General features: G+C 43.4%; 1 pseudogene; it reads left to right on the top strand.

The window, feature by feature from the left end:
* Positions 1-5358: 5358 nt before the first annotated feature.
* On the top strand, positions 5359-14652 carry LOC147376875 (intelectin-1-like; annotated as a pseudogene).
* Positions 14653-18147: the final 3495 nt, after the last annotated feature.

Genomic DNA, 18147 nt, shown 5'->3' with positions numbered 1-18147 from the left:
TAACCTATGAAAATGACAATAAAAAGAAAGCAGGGAGGTATACTAATATCAACAAAAAGAATGGAAATTTGCAAGAGACAAAGGACACTATATATTAACAATGGTTCAAAATAATAAGAAAGATCCAGCATTTGCAAACATTTGTGCAACTAACAACAGACCATTAAAATATATAAAGCAAGGATGGACATAATTGAAAGAAGAGATGGTTCTACAATAAGCCTGTAACCCCAAAGGGAAAGGAGTGGGAGACTTAGTTGCCAAAATAGAACAGCCCCTGCATTCTCCTTCTAAAGGGTGAAGGAGCTTTCCCTTATCTTTCTCTCCTTCTATGAGCTTCTTGGAATGAAGAGTTCCCTGCCAAGTTGGGATCTTTTCTTGTTTTGTAAATTCTCTAGGGTTGCTTCTGTGTCCTTTAGGAGGAAAGCTTAGTGGTGCCTCTGCCCAAATACTTTGTCCAATAGAGATAAGGACTTTGGTTTTCTCAGGGCTAGATTAGGCTCAGCACAGAGTCATAAACTTACCACTTACATAAAAGTCATTTACTTCCATGGGAAACAATGTAAAGTTACCAAATTTAAAAAATTCCCAGTTAAAGACTAAGAAGCTGAAATCGAACATCTGTTATCCATAAAATTTTACATGAAAGACATTAACATTTTTTTTTATTGGTGTATAGTTGATTTACAATATTGTGTTAGTTTCAGGTATATAGCAAAGTGGAAAGATATATTTTAACAATAACAAAATAGAAAGGCCTTAACCACAGAATAAATATTGTTCTTTAGCATGAATATATCTAGTTCCTGGGAAAAGAATTTTGTATTATGTATGCCAACCACTGGAAGTATCATTACCTGCCACAATCTTTAGATGACGATCTGTGAATATTTGATTCAGTACAACCCCCTCCCACTCTTAATCTAAATATTTGATATTATTCATATTATTCATCTCACACGCTAGTAAAGTAATGCTCAAAATTCTCCAAGCCAGGCTTCAGCAATACGTGAACTGTGAACTTCCATATGTTCAAGCTGGTTTTAGAAAAGGCAGAGGAACCAGAGATCAAATTGCCAACATCTGCTGGATCATGGAAAAAACAAGAGAGTTCCAGAAAAACATCTATTTCTGCTTTATTGACTATGCCAAAGCCTTTGACTGTGTGGATTACAATAAACTGGAAAATTCTGAAAGAGATGAGAATACCAGACCACCTGATCTGCCTCTTGAGAAACCTGTATGCAGATCAGGAAGCAACAGTTAGAACTGGACATGCAACAACAGACTGGTTCCAAATAGGAAAAGGAGTACGTCAAGGCTGTATATTGTCACCCTGCTTATTTAACTTATATGCAGAGTACATCAGGGGAAACGCTGGGCTGGAAGAAGCACAAGCTGGAATCAAGATTGCAGGGAGAAATATCAATAACCTCAGATACACAGATGACACCACCCTTATGGCAGAAAGTGAAGAGGAACTAAAAAGCTTCTTGATGAAGGTGAAAGAGGAGAGTGAAAAAGTTGCCTTAAAACTCAACATTCAGAAAACGAAGATCATAGCATCTGGTCCCATCACTTCATGGGAAATAGATGGGGAAACAGTGGAAACAGTGTCAGGCTTTATTTTCTTGGGCTCCAAAATCACTGCAAATGGTGACTGCAGCCATGAAATTAAAAGACGCTTACTCCTTGGAAGAAAAGTTATGACCAACCTAGATAGCATATTGAAAAGCAGAGACATTACTTTGCCAACAAAGATCCGTCTAGTCAAGGCTATGGTTTTTCCAGTGGCCATGTATGGATGTGAGAGTTGGACTGTAAAGAAAGCTGAGAGCTGAAGAATTGATGCTTTTGAACTGTGGTGTTGGAGAAGACTCTTGAGAGTCCCTTGGACTGTGGGGAGATCCAACCAGTCCATTCTGAAGGAGATCAGCCCTGGGATTCCTTTGGAAGGAATGATGCTAAAGCTGAAACTCCAATACTTTGGCCACCTCATGCGAAGAGTTGACTCATTGGAAAAGACTCTGATGCTGGGAGGGATTGGGGGCAGGAGGAGAAAGGGACGACAGAGGATGAGATGGCTGGATGGCATCACTGACTCGATGGACGTGTCTGATTGAACTCCGGGAGTTGGTGATGGACAGGGAGGCCTGGAGTGCTGCGATTCATGGGGTCGCAAAGAGTCGGACACGGCTGAGCAATTGAACTGAACTGAACTGAACTGATACACTGGATTCAATGATTTCTTTCAGAAAAAAGATTTACCTCACTTTCCCAGTGACAGAATCAACCACTTCCTCCAATGTATTTTCATAATTTTGAGGCAAGTCTTTATTATACAATTGATAACATTGCATTCAAATATTTATTTTTCTCTTATAGGATTTCTCAGTAAAAGTTGATAGTTTCCCATGTCTGATAACCTAATATTTTCTATTTTGAGAATGTCAAGGATGAATTACTCAATATATCCAGATTAATTACCTAAGAAAAGACATCCTCTGATGTCTGGAAGTAAGAATATTTAACAACTGCAATAATAGACTACAGGCAGCTCTAAAACCTGAGTCTGCAACCAGGATGTTGTGACTACGAAGCAAATTTTCAGTACCCCATTGTTGTTGTTTTTCAGTTGCTAAGTCGTGTCTGACTCTGTGACCCCATGGACTGCTGCAAGCCAAGCTTCCCTGTCCCTCACTATCTCCTGGAATTTGCTCAAACTCATGTCCATTGGGTTGGTGATGCTATCCAGCCATCTTTTCCTCTGCTGCCCTCTTCTCCTTTTGCCCTCAATCTTTCCCAGCAGCAGAGTCTTTTCCAATGTGTTGACTGTTCTCATCAGGTGGCCAAAATATTGGAGCTTCAGCTTCAGCATCAGTCCTCCCAATGAATATTCCGGGTTGATATTCTTTAGGACTGACTGGTTTGACCTCCTTGCTGTCCAAGCGACTCTCAAGAGTCTTCTATGGCATGACAATTTGAAAGCATCAATTCTTTGGCTCTCAGCCTTCTTTACATACAAACTTTCAGTATTCCAGTACACTGTGATATTCTGTAAATTGAAATGGTAGTGTACTTACTGGGATAAAATCAGGATGGGCTTTTAAATGAGGAACAGATATGGTGACTTTTTAAAAAAGGAATGTAGTTTTATTCACTTTGAAATTTTAATGCAAAGTGTTCCTCGAGATATATATTGATATATAAATTCAGATTTCACATTTTTTAAAGATACGAATACAGGTTATTTTACCCCAAATATTAGCATTTTGGTTATTAAGCACACTTTATTTCAGAACGTCAGCACATGCCCAACCTGTACTGCAGTCAGAACCCCTCCTCCCCAGGCTGAGCTTAACGGGCTGCTGAAGATCTCATCCAGTAGTCATGAACCCTTTTGGTAGAGATCCCTGCATATACATTTGGCCACTTATTCTAAATACTCCCATGTTAGAAACAGTATTCAGCAGAGGATAATACCATGTGTTGATGCCCAAAGATTGAACATCTGGAAGATGACTTATCCAAATGTATTGCTTTATTTTCCCAAATTTTGCTAGTCAAATTGTAGAAGTTTGATGTATCATGTAGGAACAATATATATTCCTCCCAAAATACATCATGCTTGCATGTGTGTGCGTGCGCCTTGATTGAAGATGATTTCTGAAGAAAAATTTCCACACCATTTGCCTATTGAAGACCCAGAATTTGTTATTGCTTTCATTTCTGCTTGCAAAACAGACCAGTTTTTCCCCCAGACCCCCTCCCTTGTGATACAGAACCAAGACAGCTGACACGCAGCGCTGACGTTGTTTCCCTGAGGTCTTCCTTCAACGCCCCAGTGCAGTCTCACCTCCTGAGACACCACAGGCAGCACATGTAGCATTTCCCCTAAAACAGAGTACAGACCACCATCCTTCCAACCTCAAAGATTAGTTTCCTCATCAGACATAAACAGACCACCAAGCCAGGGCCCCGTATTTTATGGGGTCATTTCCTGAGGCTGGAAAAAGGATGGTGTGGACTTGTGCCCTGCCTGGTAAAGGCTTCAGCCTGAAACTGACCCTTTCTGCTCACATTTCTTGGCTAGGACAAGTCTCATGGCCCACTTAACTTCATAGAGGAGAGGGGCAGTCTTTCCTGGGCCTCCAAAAAGAAGGGAGTTAATCACAGTGAACAACCCAAATGACTACCTGAGAAATTGCCTGATTAAGTGGTATTAGTGGTCATTTCCCTATGGCTGTAGCAAACGGCAGAGATGTATGGGAGACAGGTCAGTCCTCTCTCCATCTCTCTCTCCAACCCTGTCCTCTCCAAAAACAAATTCAGATGGTTGTGATGTAGTAGAGTGCATGGGTAAGTGTAAGTTATTAATAACATTCCAGGCCTTGGATTAGATAGTGGTTTATATGTGTGTAAGGCATTTGCCTTCCTCTGCACTGAACAAGCATGATGGCTCCTGCACCTTGGACATCAAAGAGATGTGGGGCTGGAGGCCCAGGAGTGAGAGGAAGCGGTTCCCTGAACATCAGCATCTGACCCCGAGAGCAGCCCCAGCAGCAGAGGTGATGGAAATGAGGTGTCACAGGGTCAGTTGTCAGTGCTCTGAATCCTTGACGTTGATTCTTTCAAGGAATTGGGCTGGCTTGGGTGTGGAATGGGGAAATTCAGTTGTCAGCCAGTGTAAAACATCCCCTAGGGATTATGGGCTTCAGTGTGGACAGAAATCTCCTAATAATGGGAAGAAATGAAAGCCAGAGAAATTTTAGTCTGATGAATGCCAGCTGAGCTGAGTAGAACTTCCAGGTTAGTGGACCCTAGAAAAACACCTGTTACATAAAAAGAGTTAACGATACATAATTGATAATTTCACTGTGGTTATATGTGAGAAATCCCTACTAGGAAAACACATATTTATCTAGAGAAAGGGTCTTCATATATGTAACTTACTCTCAATTTGTTTTTACAGAAGCAGCCTGTGTGAGTTTGTGTATGCGCATAGAGAGAAGGCACACGTGCTAAGGCAAATTGGGTAAAACACAAACTATAGCTGAATCTAGGTAGAAGCTATCTGTGCCTTTGCACTATTTTTGCAATATTCTGTAAATTTTCAATTATTTTAGCGTCAAAATTACAACAGAATGACATGACAGTGTGGCACATGTCATAATTAGAGTGACAAACTCCCTATTAGGCCAGGGGAGTATCCATCAGCTTTGCCTGGGGTGGGGGTGTCAGGGCAGGCTTCATGGAGAAGTTTCGGGAGAGACTGGAAGGATGACCACCTGAGGGAGGTGTGTGAGGTCCTCGGGCATCTGACTGATGTGGGAGCAGGACAGGCTGCAGGGGAGAACCATGAGGTCCCGTGCATCCCGAGTCTGTTACGGAAGGGAGCACTGTGTGTGCTCTGACCCCGCAGGGCTCGCCCTCCTCATGGTGAGTGTCCCCTGTGTGCCCAAGAGTGCTGCGTCCTGCCCCTCCAGTTACACAATCCTTCTCATTGCCGGGCCGAGCCTCAGGAACCTTCAAGGGTAGAAAGCTTGAGGGCGGGGCTTGCAGCCCAAAGTGGGCTGGGCCCACATGCTTTATTCTCTCCACAGGCTCAGCACTTCACTCATGTCAGGACTCTCTGCAGAGGCAGTAGCTCTGAGATTCCACCTGGCAGGGAACTCGCGGTTTCTGGGATCTGTGAGGAAGGAAGGAGGAAGCTCTCCGTGCTGTGGGGAAGCTTTCTGTGCTGACTCTGAGATAAGATCCGAGTGTATGGGGCGCCACAATGCCAGCTCAGGTCTGGTCTTGGTCTCAGGAATGGGGAGTTTCAGAGAAAGGAGCCTGTGGTCCCTTAAGGATTTAAGGGTTATTCCAGTAGGTTTGAGAATGCCCAGGAGGCCATCACTTCCCATTTGAGGTTTCCTTACTCATAAAGTTCAGGCAGCAAGGATGGGGAGATGAAAAATGATGGATCGGCCAATGATGTTGTACATAATTTTCTTCTTAGGGGCCAGGGGCCAGATTCTGCCTCCTGCTGTTCCTCTCTCTGGCCGCCAGAGGGCGGGGTGGAGGTAGGTCACTCAGGAGCAGCCGTTTCATCAGCTCACCCAGGTGCACAGTGGAGCAGAGGGAATAGAGCTGGGCTGGATGCTGAGGTCCTGGCCCAGAGCGGGAGTCGTGGAGATGCAGAGAAGCCACACTTTGCAGCCAAATTGAGCTGTGGCCTGAGTGTTGATTGCTGGTCTCTCTGGATGTTTGGTCTGAAGCTAAGGCCTGTCCTGGGGCTCCATCTGTGCCTCTGCATTTGGCTGAGGGGGCTAAGGAGAGCCATGGTGGTGAAGACTGTGGTTCCTTCTAGTGGCTCCTGCTCCTATGGCCTTGGCCTTGGGGTTTCCAGAAGGAGATGGTATTCAGGGCTGTGTCCAGGGAACAACTTAGTCTAGTCTTCATCCTCCCAATTCCCTTCCTTGTAGCAGGCACTATGATAGTTTTCATTTTTAAACAGTTGAGCAAAAGAATGCAAGTGTTAAGCCTGTAGTAGATTGTGGTCAGGTATTCTTAGCTGTGAGAATCCTGACCTCTGGGGCCTCACAGTCCAGTGATAAAATGGTAAAGTAAGAAGGGGCTGAGAGTTGATGGCCTGGAAAGCTAGTGTGAGTAGCGTGTGAGTAGCATCTGAATATTAATGAGAATTATTCTCCCATCCTCTAGCAATGATCCCTTCTGTTGAGAAGTTCTGGGAGGATGAAAAATGTGCTCCTTACCTGTCTTTCCTTCCCAGAAGCTGCAAGGAAATCAAAGAAAGTTGTAGTGAGGCAGATGGTGAGTAATAAACCAACCCAGTACCCTCTCCTTTCAGTTACTTTTTAGCTAAGCAGATCCTAGTTATGGAGATCAGGAGGGCTGTGCTCACCACTCCTGTCTGATCTGACTCCAGCGTCCAGCCAAGGAGATTTCCAATGGGAATTTTGAGGGTTTGGATCATGTTACGGGAGACATCTGTACATGTAGTGGGTTTTCCAAGGAGGTTGACAGATAGGGTTGGTAAAGAAACTACAAAATTCATATCAGAGAGTTTATTCTCCTTTAGGGCTAGGTCTAGGAAAGGAACTCTACACTTAAGGAATCTGAATCTCATAAAATTGGCAGTGACCATGCCTCTCCTTTGCTCTGAGTTGCAGAGGCCACATCCTGATTTAGACTTGAGATGTGGTTGGGCACTATTATCAGGCCTTGAGTGGTCAGAAGGAGGCTCTATCCAGAGGGAGATACCATCTCTGTCTTCTTGGATATTTGCTCTACAAAATCTTTGAAAAGGTGCCTTTGAACAAAGGCAGTCAGTGTTTCTGCTCTTAGATGACCCATAGAGAATTGTCCTCTAATAAGCAGGTATGTGTGAGAGCCTTCAGGATACATTTCTGACTTCCCAGAGCCTTTCTGATTGTGAGGCCTAAGATGGACCCTGTGGTCTCAGAAAGGGGGTCTCTGGGCTCGTTCCCTCTGCAGATGGCCTGTATCACCTCCGCACTGAGAATGGTGTCATCTACCAGACCTTCTGTGACATGACCTCTGGGGGTGGTGGCTGGACCCTGGTGGCCAGTGTCCATGAGAACCGCATGCTTGGGAAATGCACGGTGGGCGATCGCTGGTCCAGTCAGCAGAGCAACAGGGCTGACTACCCAGAGGGTGACGGCAACTGGGCCAATTACAACACATTTGGGTCTGCAGAGGCTGCCACCAGCGATGACTACAAGGTGGGTGGCACTGAATTTCCAGGTGGGAAAGGGTGGTAGCGGGGTGTGGCTGGAGCAGAGCATGTGGAAGGGAGGGTGGGAGATGGGGATGTGGAGGTGGGGCTGGAGAAGGAAAAAGACAGAAGTCCATGTCTTGAATCACAGCTTCTTCCCACCAAGGCTGTTTGGGTGGTGGGGCCTCATCATCTTCTGGAAGGGTGGGGGTCTGAGCATGCTGAGCACCTGGCCTCCTGGAGCCCTGAGCTCTCAGCTCAAGTGAGGGCTGTGTGTGTGGGTCTTTGGCTGGTGGCACCTCCTGGGCTGGTCACACTGAGTGTGTGTCCCTCTGCAGAACCCTGGTTACTACGACATCCAGGCCCAGGACCTGGGCATCTGGCATGTGCCCAACAAGTCCCCCCTGCAGCACTGGAGGAACAGCTCCCTGCTGAGGTACCACACTAAGACTGGCTTCCTCTGGAGACTGGGGTACAATCTGTTTGGATTCTACCAGGTACATGGTGCTGCTGGCTGGGGGTGGGGGCACTTCTTTTGGTGAGCTGAGAGCCAGGAGTTTTTGGTGAGAATAAATCTGGTCTGGGTCCCATATCCCTAGCAGGTGCTTGTTCTTGGCTCTTTATTCCAGCTCTGGGTCAAGTGAACTCACGGTCTATCTCTCTTGGGAGTTCTGAGCCAAGCAAGGGAAGAAGCATATGGCGGAAGAGAGAGGGACTCGAGTTTGTTGGACACAGTTATCATGGTGGGCGGGTGGGGAGGAATTAGTATTTTAAGGCTGATCTGAAAATGACACCTGAGGGCATTACATCTCCTGCTTGTCCTCACACAATCTGTATTTTGGTCTCTGTAGAAATACCCAGTGAAATACGGAGCAGAGAAGTGCTGGACTGACAATGGCCCAGCCATTCCGTTGACTATGACTTTGGTGATGCTGAGAAAACTGCATCTTATTACTCACCAGATGGTCAGCGTGAGTACTTCTTTCCCAAGCCCAGTCATCAGCTCTTCCCTGCTCTCTTAGGGTAAGTGTAACTAGCAACAGTTAATGATTGCTAGCATGTATTGAACACATACAGTGTACCATGGTGTAATATAGGAACTTAACATGATTTTGTGTTATTTTATCATCATGAGAAAAGAATGAAGTTAGTATTACTCTTCTCCATTGCAGAGGATACAAGCTCAGTCTTCTTAACCAATACCCTTTATGACTCTTATAATAGTTAAGGAAAGAGGTAAGTTAAAGTTCAGAGGCAAAAACAAATAGCAAAGTGGTGTGAAAAATTTGTTTTTGTAATGATGAATAGAATAGAGAAGCTGAAGTTGACCAGTTCCATGAAGACCTACAAGACCTTCTAGAACTAACACCAAAAAAGATGTACTTTTCATCATGGGCATTGGAATGCAACAGTAGGAAGTCAAGAGATAACTGGAGTAACAGGCAAGTTTGGCCTTGGAGTACAGAATGAAGCAGGGAAAAAGCTAACAGAGTTTTGCCAAAAGAACACACTGGTCATAGCAAACACCCTCTTCCAATGACACAGAACACAACTCTGCACATGGGTATCACCAGCTTATCAATACCAAAATCAGATTATGTTCTCTGCAGCCAAAGATGGAGAAGCTCTATACAGTCAGCAAAAAGAAGACCTAGAGCTGACAGTGGGTCAGATCATGATCTCCTTATTGTAAACTTAAGGCTTAAATTGAAGAAAGTAGGGAAAAAACATCAAGACATTCAGGAATGATTTAAATAAAATTCCTTATGATTATACAGTGGAAGTTACAAATAGATTCAAGGGATTAGATCTGGTAGACAGAGTGCCTAAAGAACTATGGACAGATGCTCATAACATTGTACCAAAGGTGGTGACCAAAATCATCTCAAAGAAAAAAAAATGCAAGAAGGCAAAATGGTTGTTTGAGGAGGCCTTTTCTAAATCCAGCTTGTACATCTGGAAGTTCTCAGTTCATGTACTGATGAAGCCTAGCTTGAAGGATGTTAAGCGTTACCTTGCTAGCATGTGAAATGAGTACAATTGTGCAGTAATTTGAATATTTTTGTTTAGAAAATAGAGTTTAGAAAATAGCTGAGAAACAAAGAGAAGCGAAAGGCAAAGGAGAAAGGGAACAATATACCCAACTGAATGCAGAGGAACAAAGAATAGTAAGAAGAGATAAGAAAGCCTTCTTAAGGGAACAATGCAAAGAAATAGAAAAAACCAATAGAATGGAAAAGATTAGAGGTCTCTTCAAGGAAACATTTCATGCAAAGACGGGCACAATAAAGGATGGAAACAACAAGGACCTAATAAAAAGAGAAGAGATTAAGAAGGGGTGGCAAGAATACATAGAAAAACTATATTAAAAAGGTCTAAGTGATCTGGAAAACCATGATGGTGTCATCACTCACCTGGAGGCAGAAATCATAGAGTACAAAGTTAAGTAGGTCTTAGGAAGCATTACTATATAGAAAGCTAGTGGAGGTGCTAGAATTCCAGCTGAGCTGTTTGAAATCTTAAAAGATGATGCTGTTAAAGTGCTGCACTCAATATGCCAGCAAATTTGAATATCTCAACATTGGCCATGGGACTGGAAATGGTCAATTTTCATTCCAATCCCAAAGAAAGGCAATGCCAAAAATATTCAAGTTACTGCCCAATTGTGCTCATTTCACACGCTAACAAGGTAATGCTCAAAATCCTTCAAGCTAGGCTTCAATAGTACTTGAACCAAGAACTTCCAGGTATACAAACTAGACTTAGAAAAGGCAGAGGAACCAGAGATCAAACTGCCAACAGCCACTGCATCATAAAAAAAGTAATGCAATTCCAGAAAAACATCTACTTCTGCTTCATCGACTATGCTAAAGCCTTTTTGTGGATCACAGAAACCCGTGGAAAATATTTACAAAGATGGGAACACCAAATCACCTTACCTGTCTTCTGAGAAATCCGTATGTAGATCAAGAAGCGACAGTTAGAACCAGACATGGAACAACAGCCTGGTTCAAAATTGGGAAAGGAGTAGGTCAAGGCTATATATTGTCACCCTGCTTATTTAACTTTTATGTAGGGTGCATCATGTGAAATGCCAAGCTGGATGAATCAACAAGCTGAAATCAAGATTACCTGGAGAATTATCAACAACCTCAGTTATGTCGATGATAGCACTTTAATGGCATAAAGTGAAGAGGAACTAAAGAACCTTTTGATGAAGGTGAAAGAGGAGAGTAAAAAAGCTGGCTTAAAGCTCAGCATTCAAAAAACTAAGATTATGGCATTCTGTCCTATTACTTCATGGGAAATAGAAGGAGAAAAAGTGGAAAGAGTGACAGACTTTATTTTCTTGGGCTCCCGTATCACTGCAGACAGTGACTGCAGCCATGAAATTAAAAGACGCTTGCTCTTTGGAAGAAGGAAAACTATGACAAACCTAGACAGTGTATTAAAAAGCGGAGACATCACTTTTCAGACAAAGATCTGTACAAGCAAAGCTCTAGTTTTCCCAGTAGTCATGTATGGTTGTGAGAGTTGGACCATAAAGAAGACTGAGTGCTAAAGAATTGATGCTTTTGCACTGTGGTGTTGGAGAAGACTCTTGAAAGTCCCTTGGGCAGCAAGGAGATCAAACCAATGAATCCTAAAGGAAATTGGCCCTGAATGTTCATTGGAAAGGCTGATGCTGAAGCTGAAGTTCCAACAATTTGGTCATTTGATGGGAAGAGCTGACTCATTGGAAAAAACTCTGATCTGGGGAAGGATTGAGAGCAAGAAGAGAAGGGGATGACAGAGGATGAGATGGTTGGATGGCACCATCTACTCAATGGATACGAGTTTGAGCAAACTCCGGGAGATGGCGAAGGACAGGGAAGCTTGGTGTGCTGCAGCCTATTGGGTTGCAAAGAGTACAACGTGATTTAGTGACTGAACAACAAATGATGGATAGCTATTATTTTAAAGAAGCCACAGACTTAAGTTTTTGGTGGGAAAATGAGTCATTTTATGTTAACGTCATGGTAATTGGATGAGAAGTGTGCTAGCAGAAACATATGGCCACTTCTTATAATTGATTATTCCTGCTGGACCTCTGAAGGTCTTCTTGCTGATCTCTCAGTGGATTATTAATTTCACCTATGAGCTTTAGGCAGACAAGTGACTCTTGTGAACACGAGCCTTGGTCCTGTTACTCCAGATGGAGGGAAGGTCTCTTCCAGTGAAGTTCAGAGCCAGGGTGCACTGGGTTTCATCCCTGTAGCTTGGAGTGCTAGGCTATAACCTGACCTGTTGATTTATGGAATCCTTGGGCTGGTCAAAAGGAAGCTGTTTTCAGTTCATCCTTTGAATCCTTGACCCTTTCTCTGCCTCTTCTTTTCCAGGAGAATTTGTTGCAGGATTTATCCAGTTCAGGGTGTTTAACAATGAGAGAGCAGCCCATGCCCTGTGTACTGGGATGAGAGTTACTGGCTGTAACACTGAGCACGTGAGTTTTGGGAAGAATCATGGCTTGTGTGTGTGCTTGTGTGCACAACCCCTTATGGGGTATATTGGTGTATGTCTCTGTAGCTTGCATTTTTCTTCTTTTGCTGGTATTTTGTGGACATAATTTTAAAATTGTTACTATTATTTCTACTTGAAATGTAATCAATATGTAATATCATGTTAGTTTCAGGTGTGTACCATAATGATTTTATATTTTTATGTATTGTGAAATGATCATCAGAATAAGTCTAGTCAACATCTACTACCACACATAGCTACAAATTCTTTTTTCTTCTGAGGAAAACTTTTAACATCTACCCTTTTATAATTTTTCAATGTACACCATAATATTATGACTATAGGAAGCATACTGTATATTACATCCCCAGGAACTTAATTTATAAGTGATAGTTTGTACCTTTAACCATTAGACATAATTTACTTCATCAAAGTACAATTTATCTATATTCTCATGTATTATTAGTACTTTTATGCTGTGTTTAAGTAGTATTTTCATATATTGAGATCACAAAAATATTATCTAGTATTCTTATTAACTTCGAGAATCTTTATGTTTTTGTTGTATCTTCCGTCTTGTAGAAGTGAGCAGCAGAGGTGTGCCAGCTGGAGAGTGTCTCTGAGGGACGTTTTGTGACTGGAGGGGCAGGAGGAAAAGGGAGTCAGAGCTCTAAGGATGAGCATGCTCACTCACAATGTTTCCTTCCACACCTGTCAGGCTGAGAAATGCGACCCTGAAGTTAAGGACATCTTCACTTCCTGCTGCAATGATCAGTTTGTCCACGTGTCAGTCAAAAAGAGGCAGCTGTGCCCTCACGACATGGCCCCTAGATTCTGATCTGGAGGATCATGTGTGTGTCGGTCCTGGGAGTGGTGTTGGGTGTGTCCCCCGCTACTGTGGATTCCGTGAATCCTTATTCTGTTCATAAGTTCCCATTTGCATTTACCCCTGTATGTACTGACTCAAAAATACATGGGAGGGTACCTACAAAGTACTGGGTATTAGAACTGTAAGCTGACAGAGTCATCTTAAGGAACTCAAGTGGTTAGGATTTGTAAACGCACGATTGCAATCTCATGTGGTATCGCCTGAGATAGCAACATAAACAAAGGGCCCTGGGGACACAATACAGGAGCTTCTACCTCTACTAATGACACATAGTTGATTCTGCAGGAAGGTGACATTTTTGGTGAATATCAAAAGATGTGTGTAGAGTTCAACAGGCAACAAGGGGCAAATAGTGTCCTTTGAGGATGAATGACTGACATGTTCAAAATCACTGGGATTTGATACCATGGTGTGTTGAGGGGGCAGTGAGCTGTTGTGTAAATTGTATCATGGTATGCACATGGTGTAGAATCAAGAGCTGAAAATACTTGCAGGAAGTAGGGCAAGGAGGGGCTTTTGCATTATGTTCAGGACATAGAGTTTATGTTATAGGTGACGGGACACATCAGAGGAGTTTGACCAGATTAGTGACCTGATCACTTTGGTTTAGCAAGGAGGGGGAGACATGGATTCAAGAGCAGGGAAATAAGAATCAATGAGTCCATGAGGCAGGTGTAAAGGTGCAGATGTGAGACACCGAGGACTTGAGCTAGGGTGTTGTTGATAAAGCTGAAAGAGTAAGGATGGGTGGATAGATGGTAGAATCAAGAGTTCTTGATGATTAAACGAATATGGGAGATGGCAAGTGATGAAGACCAAACAGACTTCAGGGTTTTGTTTTGGGTGACTGGATGCTATCAGTTAAGATGTGTGATGAGAGAGGAATAGATTCAAGGACAGCAAGAGATAATTATTTTGTTTTGCTCAAGTGGAGTTTTAGATCTAAAGATATGTGGGTGGAGACATCCATGTGACAGTTGGATATGGGGTTTCAAATGCAGAAAATAACTGGCTGCCCTCTGAAATTTAGGAGCATCATGACAATGTATGATTATGCTGGTGTTAGCAAAAGTCAGGGGAGAAGATGAGCCTCATTGGGAGAGTGAGAAGTGGACAGAGCTGTGAGGAATAGCATTGGGGGAATGATTAAGGAAAAGAGGTGAGCTGAGGGGCCTGAGAATAAATGGGAAAGAAGGTAAAAAGGAATTCAGGAGAACTTGATTTCAGAGTCCACTGGAGAGTTAGTTCTGTGCAGGGGAAGAGTCAAGGCCAAGTAGGAGAAGGACCGAAATTACAGGGGATTCGACCATTAAGAGCTCACTGGTGTGTCCACAGGCAACCCCTCACTGTGTCTACTCCCTGCCCCCAGCACTGCGTCGGTGGAGGAGGATTCTTCCCAGAGAGCAGTCCCTTGCAGTGTGGGGATTTCTCCTCCTTTGACTGGAATGGATATGGAGCTCACTGGGGTTACAGCTCCAGCCGGGAGATCACTGAGGCAGCAGTGCTCCTGTTCTACTGCTGAGAGCTGTGTGGTGTGAGACACAGAAGCCAGCTCCTAAGCCCAGACCCTCAGAGATGGAAAAATAGAATGTTAACAAGGAGGGGAGGGGAATAAATTATATCACTTTGTGCATTTTGTGGTTTTGAATTTCTTTGACTCTATTTACAAATTGGCCGGGACCTGAAGACCTGAAGGGATGTTTTGAAACAATACCTCTCATTCTGGTGAATACCTCTTTGAACATTCTGAGTTTGGAACTTCAAGTCACAACTCCAAGTTCTTGAACACAAGTTTGCCCATTTCTGGAGACCCTAGTATGAGGCTGATGGGCAGAGGAAAATGATTCTTATGAATTTTTTGTAACATACTGTTATTAGCTAATCAAGTAAAGTCCTCAATATAAACATCTTAAAGAATAATAGATTACTTAGATTCAGTAATAAAAGAGAGATTAAGGTCACAGCTATCCATTTCCTTTATTCCTCCAGCTTTGACACTCAGGACAGTGTCCCTACAATGATTCTAGTATGTGTTGCAGTGTTTGTGTGTTGGGGAGGGTTCTCACAATACCAAGACATTCACTGAAAAGTAGCTGGGAGTCCTCCAAGTCAACTCAATTTTGACCCAATCTACTGGGAGACAGTGCCAGATCCCCGTATGAAAGGCTGAGTCCTACAAGTCTGCCCCTTGAATCCTTCTGAGGGGACAACTGCAGCCACAGCTGAGTTTTTGGGGCTTTTTTTGGTTTGGGCAGCAGCTGTCCTGGCTGGAGGGTGAAGTGAAAGCCCTGTGGTTGTTCTTGCCTAAACTTGGCTTGTATGATACTAGGTCATCTACTGTTAATATATAGTTAACCCTTGAACAACCCGTGGGCACCAACCCCCTGCACAGTTGGTTAGCTCATACTTGGCCCTCTGTACCATGGTTCCTCCATATCTGCGGTTTCTGAGTTTGTGGTCAGCAGCTGCAGATTCAGTGAGTCATGGATGGTGTAGTATTGTGTCAAGGAAACCTGCATATAAGTTGACCAACACAAATCAAATCTGTATTGTTCAAGAGTCACCTGTATTTGCTTTTTTTCTAGTATCTTCTTTTGCTTTCACTTCCTTAGTAAATCTTTGTCCCTTACTAGCACATTCCTGACTTCACATTTTGCTCCTTTATTCTTTTTTTTCCTACTCATTTTTTGTCACCTCTTGCCTTTTTTCTCTCTCCTCATGTCAGGGTGTTATAAAACCAAACTTGAGTCTGCTGGCCTACGTGCAGGGAAGCCAATCCGCTGACATGGAGCTGTGGTGAAGGAAAGTACAACATTTACTGCACGTGCTCAGCAAGGAGTTTAGGTAGCTAATGCCCACAAAATGCCCGAGTTCCCCAGTGGCTTTCAGGGAAAAGTTTTTAAAGACAGGGTGAGGAAAGGAGTTGCAGGGTGCAGGATCAGTGGGTGGACTTTCATCTAATTGGTTGATGGTGAAGTTACTGGGAATCAACATCATCCACCTTCTGGTTCCACCTGGTCTGGGGTCAATATGCTTGTGGTTGGCACACAGTTAAATTCTTCCACCTGGTGGAGTTTCAGTATCTGCAAAACAGCTCCAAGGTATGACTTAGAAAGGGTTTGTTATCTGGAAGTACTATTTTTGGAGCTCTGGAAACCTTTTTTTTCTTAAGCAGGATGGTAGTTTCATAAGTCTTTGCTTTTTTTGTAATTCACTAAACTGTATATTTATGCCTTATATCCTTTCCTGTATTTGTGCTAATTTTTACATTCTTTTTGTTATTTTTTTTAACAATAAAGCATAAACAATTCACTTAGAGAAGTTGGGCTGGAAAGGGTGACAGGGGTCAGGGCTTTTATCCCCACTATTCTCTTTGTAAACGCATCTGTTTTCTTTTGCCTAAGGTACATTTTGAATTATCTTTCTATGGACTGGTGATTGATGGTGAATTTAAATTCACAAAAAGTAATAATATATCAGAATCAATTTTTATCCTTCTTTTACATTCTTACTAACTCTTCTGTACATTTCAACACTTCCAGCTTGCTGCCAGACACAATCCAGTCTCAAACTTTTCCTTGTCTCCCCAGTTTAGGATGTCCGGTAGTGGAAAGATCAGGGGCTACAATCACCACCTCCTAACACATCCCTCACTTTGTCTATCCCTTCTTCATGGCCAGTGTTCTAATGTTCCCTGCTGGGTCTACGTTTCTCTCTTAACTTCTCTCCCAATTCCTATCTTCTGGTTCACAGGGAAGTTCAGTGTGAGAGAAATTGATCTAAAACTCATAAAATGCACAAAATGAGGAAGAGAAAGGTACAGAGGGCAAGTACCAAACATTCACAGAATCCCAGAGACCAGCAGCAATCGGTCAGTCTTTCTATCAGATCTGTGAGCCACTTGACTCTAAAGCCCATCCTGACAGCCTGTTTCCAGAACCAGTTCTAGTGCTATTTATCTTAGCCTGGGTCCTCCATACAGGAAAGCCTGAGGCAAAAATGAAAGTGCTAACTAAGACTTGAGTTAGGAGCTGCCAATTCAGGAAGATAAAGATTAGGGAAAAAATTGAAGAGATTGAGAGAAAAAACAAACCTAGAAGCTGTGTGATTTGTGATCACTCTACCTGTCTCTTTATAATAATTCTGGAAGAGATATGGAGGAGGCAGAGGCCTGATCTGAAATCTATCCCAGGTCCCATGGTGCACTGTCCAGGGTGGGACGCTGAATGATTGATGACAACTGATTGCTTATGAGAAATGGGGACAAGGGGGGCCAGAGAAAGAGGAAAGGGAAAAGGTAGAAGGGGTCACGAAAGCAAGGAGGAGAAGAGGAAGGGAGAGTAGGAAAAGAGAAGGCACAGTTGAGGTGCTGGGGGAAGAAGGGCACTGAGGGAAGAGAGAAGGAGTGAGAAGGCCTTCAAATGTCCCAGTGACACCATGTGTGGCAGAAACAAGCTGTCCCCACTGAGCTCTGCTCGAACTGTAGACTCAGGAGCAAAAGAAAGGGTCCTCACTGTGTTAAGCCCCTGGGTTTAGAGTGGCTTTTTGTGCCACAGTTGATAACTGATCCAACTCCATGGCATGGAAGTTGAGCCTGGTGCTCCAGCTGATGCCATGCGTATTCTTAGTAGGACTGTGGAGGAGTTTGTGGTTTACAAGGACCCTTACTGGCAGCAATGTGGGGAAGGGGTTGGAAGGGGCCAACACTGAACACAATGAGGATTAGGAAGGGGCAGGAGGCCATTTCAGGAATGGAGACCTCAGCAGGACTTTGTTCTACAGTGCCATCCAATGTCCAGATGATTTGTTTGAGGCAGTCAAAGTAGTTCCAGCCTTCTGGCCAGAGACTGGCTCAGGAGCAGGCGTGTGTCCTGTCTCTGCCCAATGAGACCTGATGAAAAGTGTGCTGGGGCCTCTGGGAAAAACTTCATTTCTTCTGCAAAAGAGCCAGAGGAAGTGATCCCTGTTTTTTCTCTGGATATTCCTTAGTCTTATAGTTTATTACGGGTTGTCCGAT

This window comes from Bos grunniens, chromosome 3 (genome assembly GCF_055505025.1).
Source record: "Bos grunniens cultivar Pamir isolate PY7600 chromosome 3, Bosgru_T2T1.0, whole genome shotgun sequence".
NCBI classification, from domain to species: Eukaryota; Metazoa; Chordata; class Mammalia; order Artiodactyla; family Bovidae; genus Bos; species Bos grunniens.
This window is presented reverse-complemented; position numbering and strand designations above follow the sequence as displayed.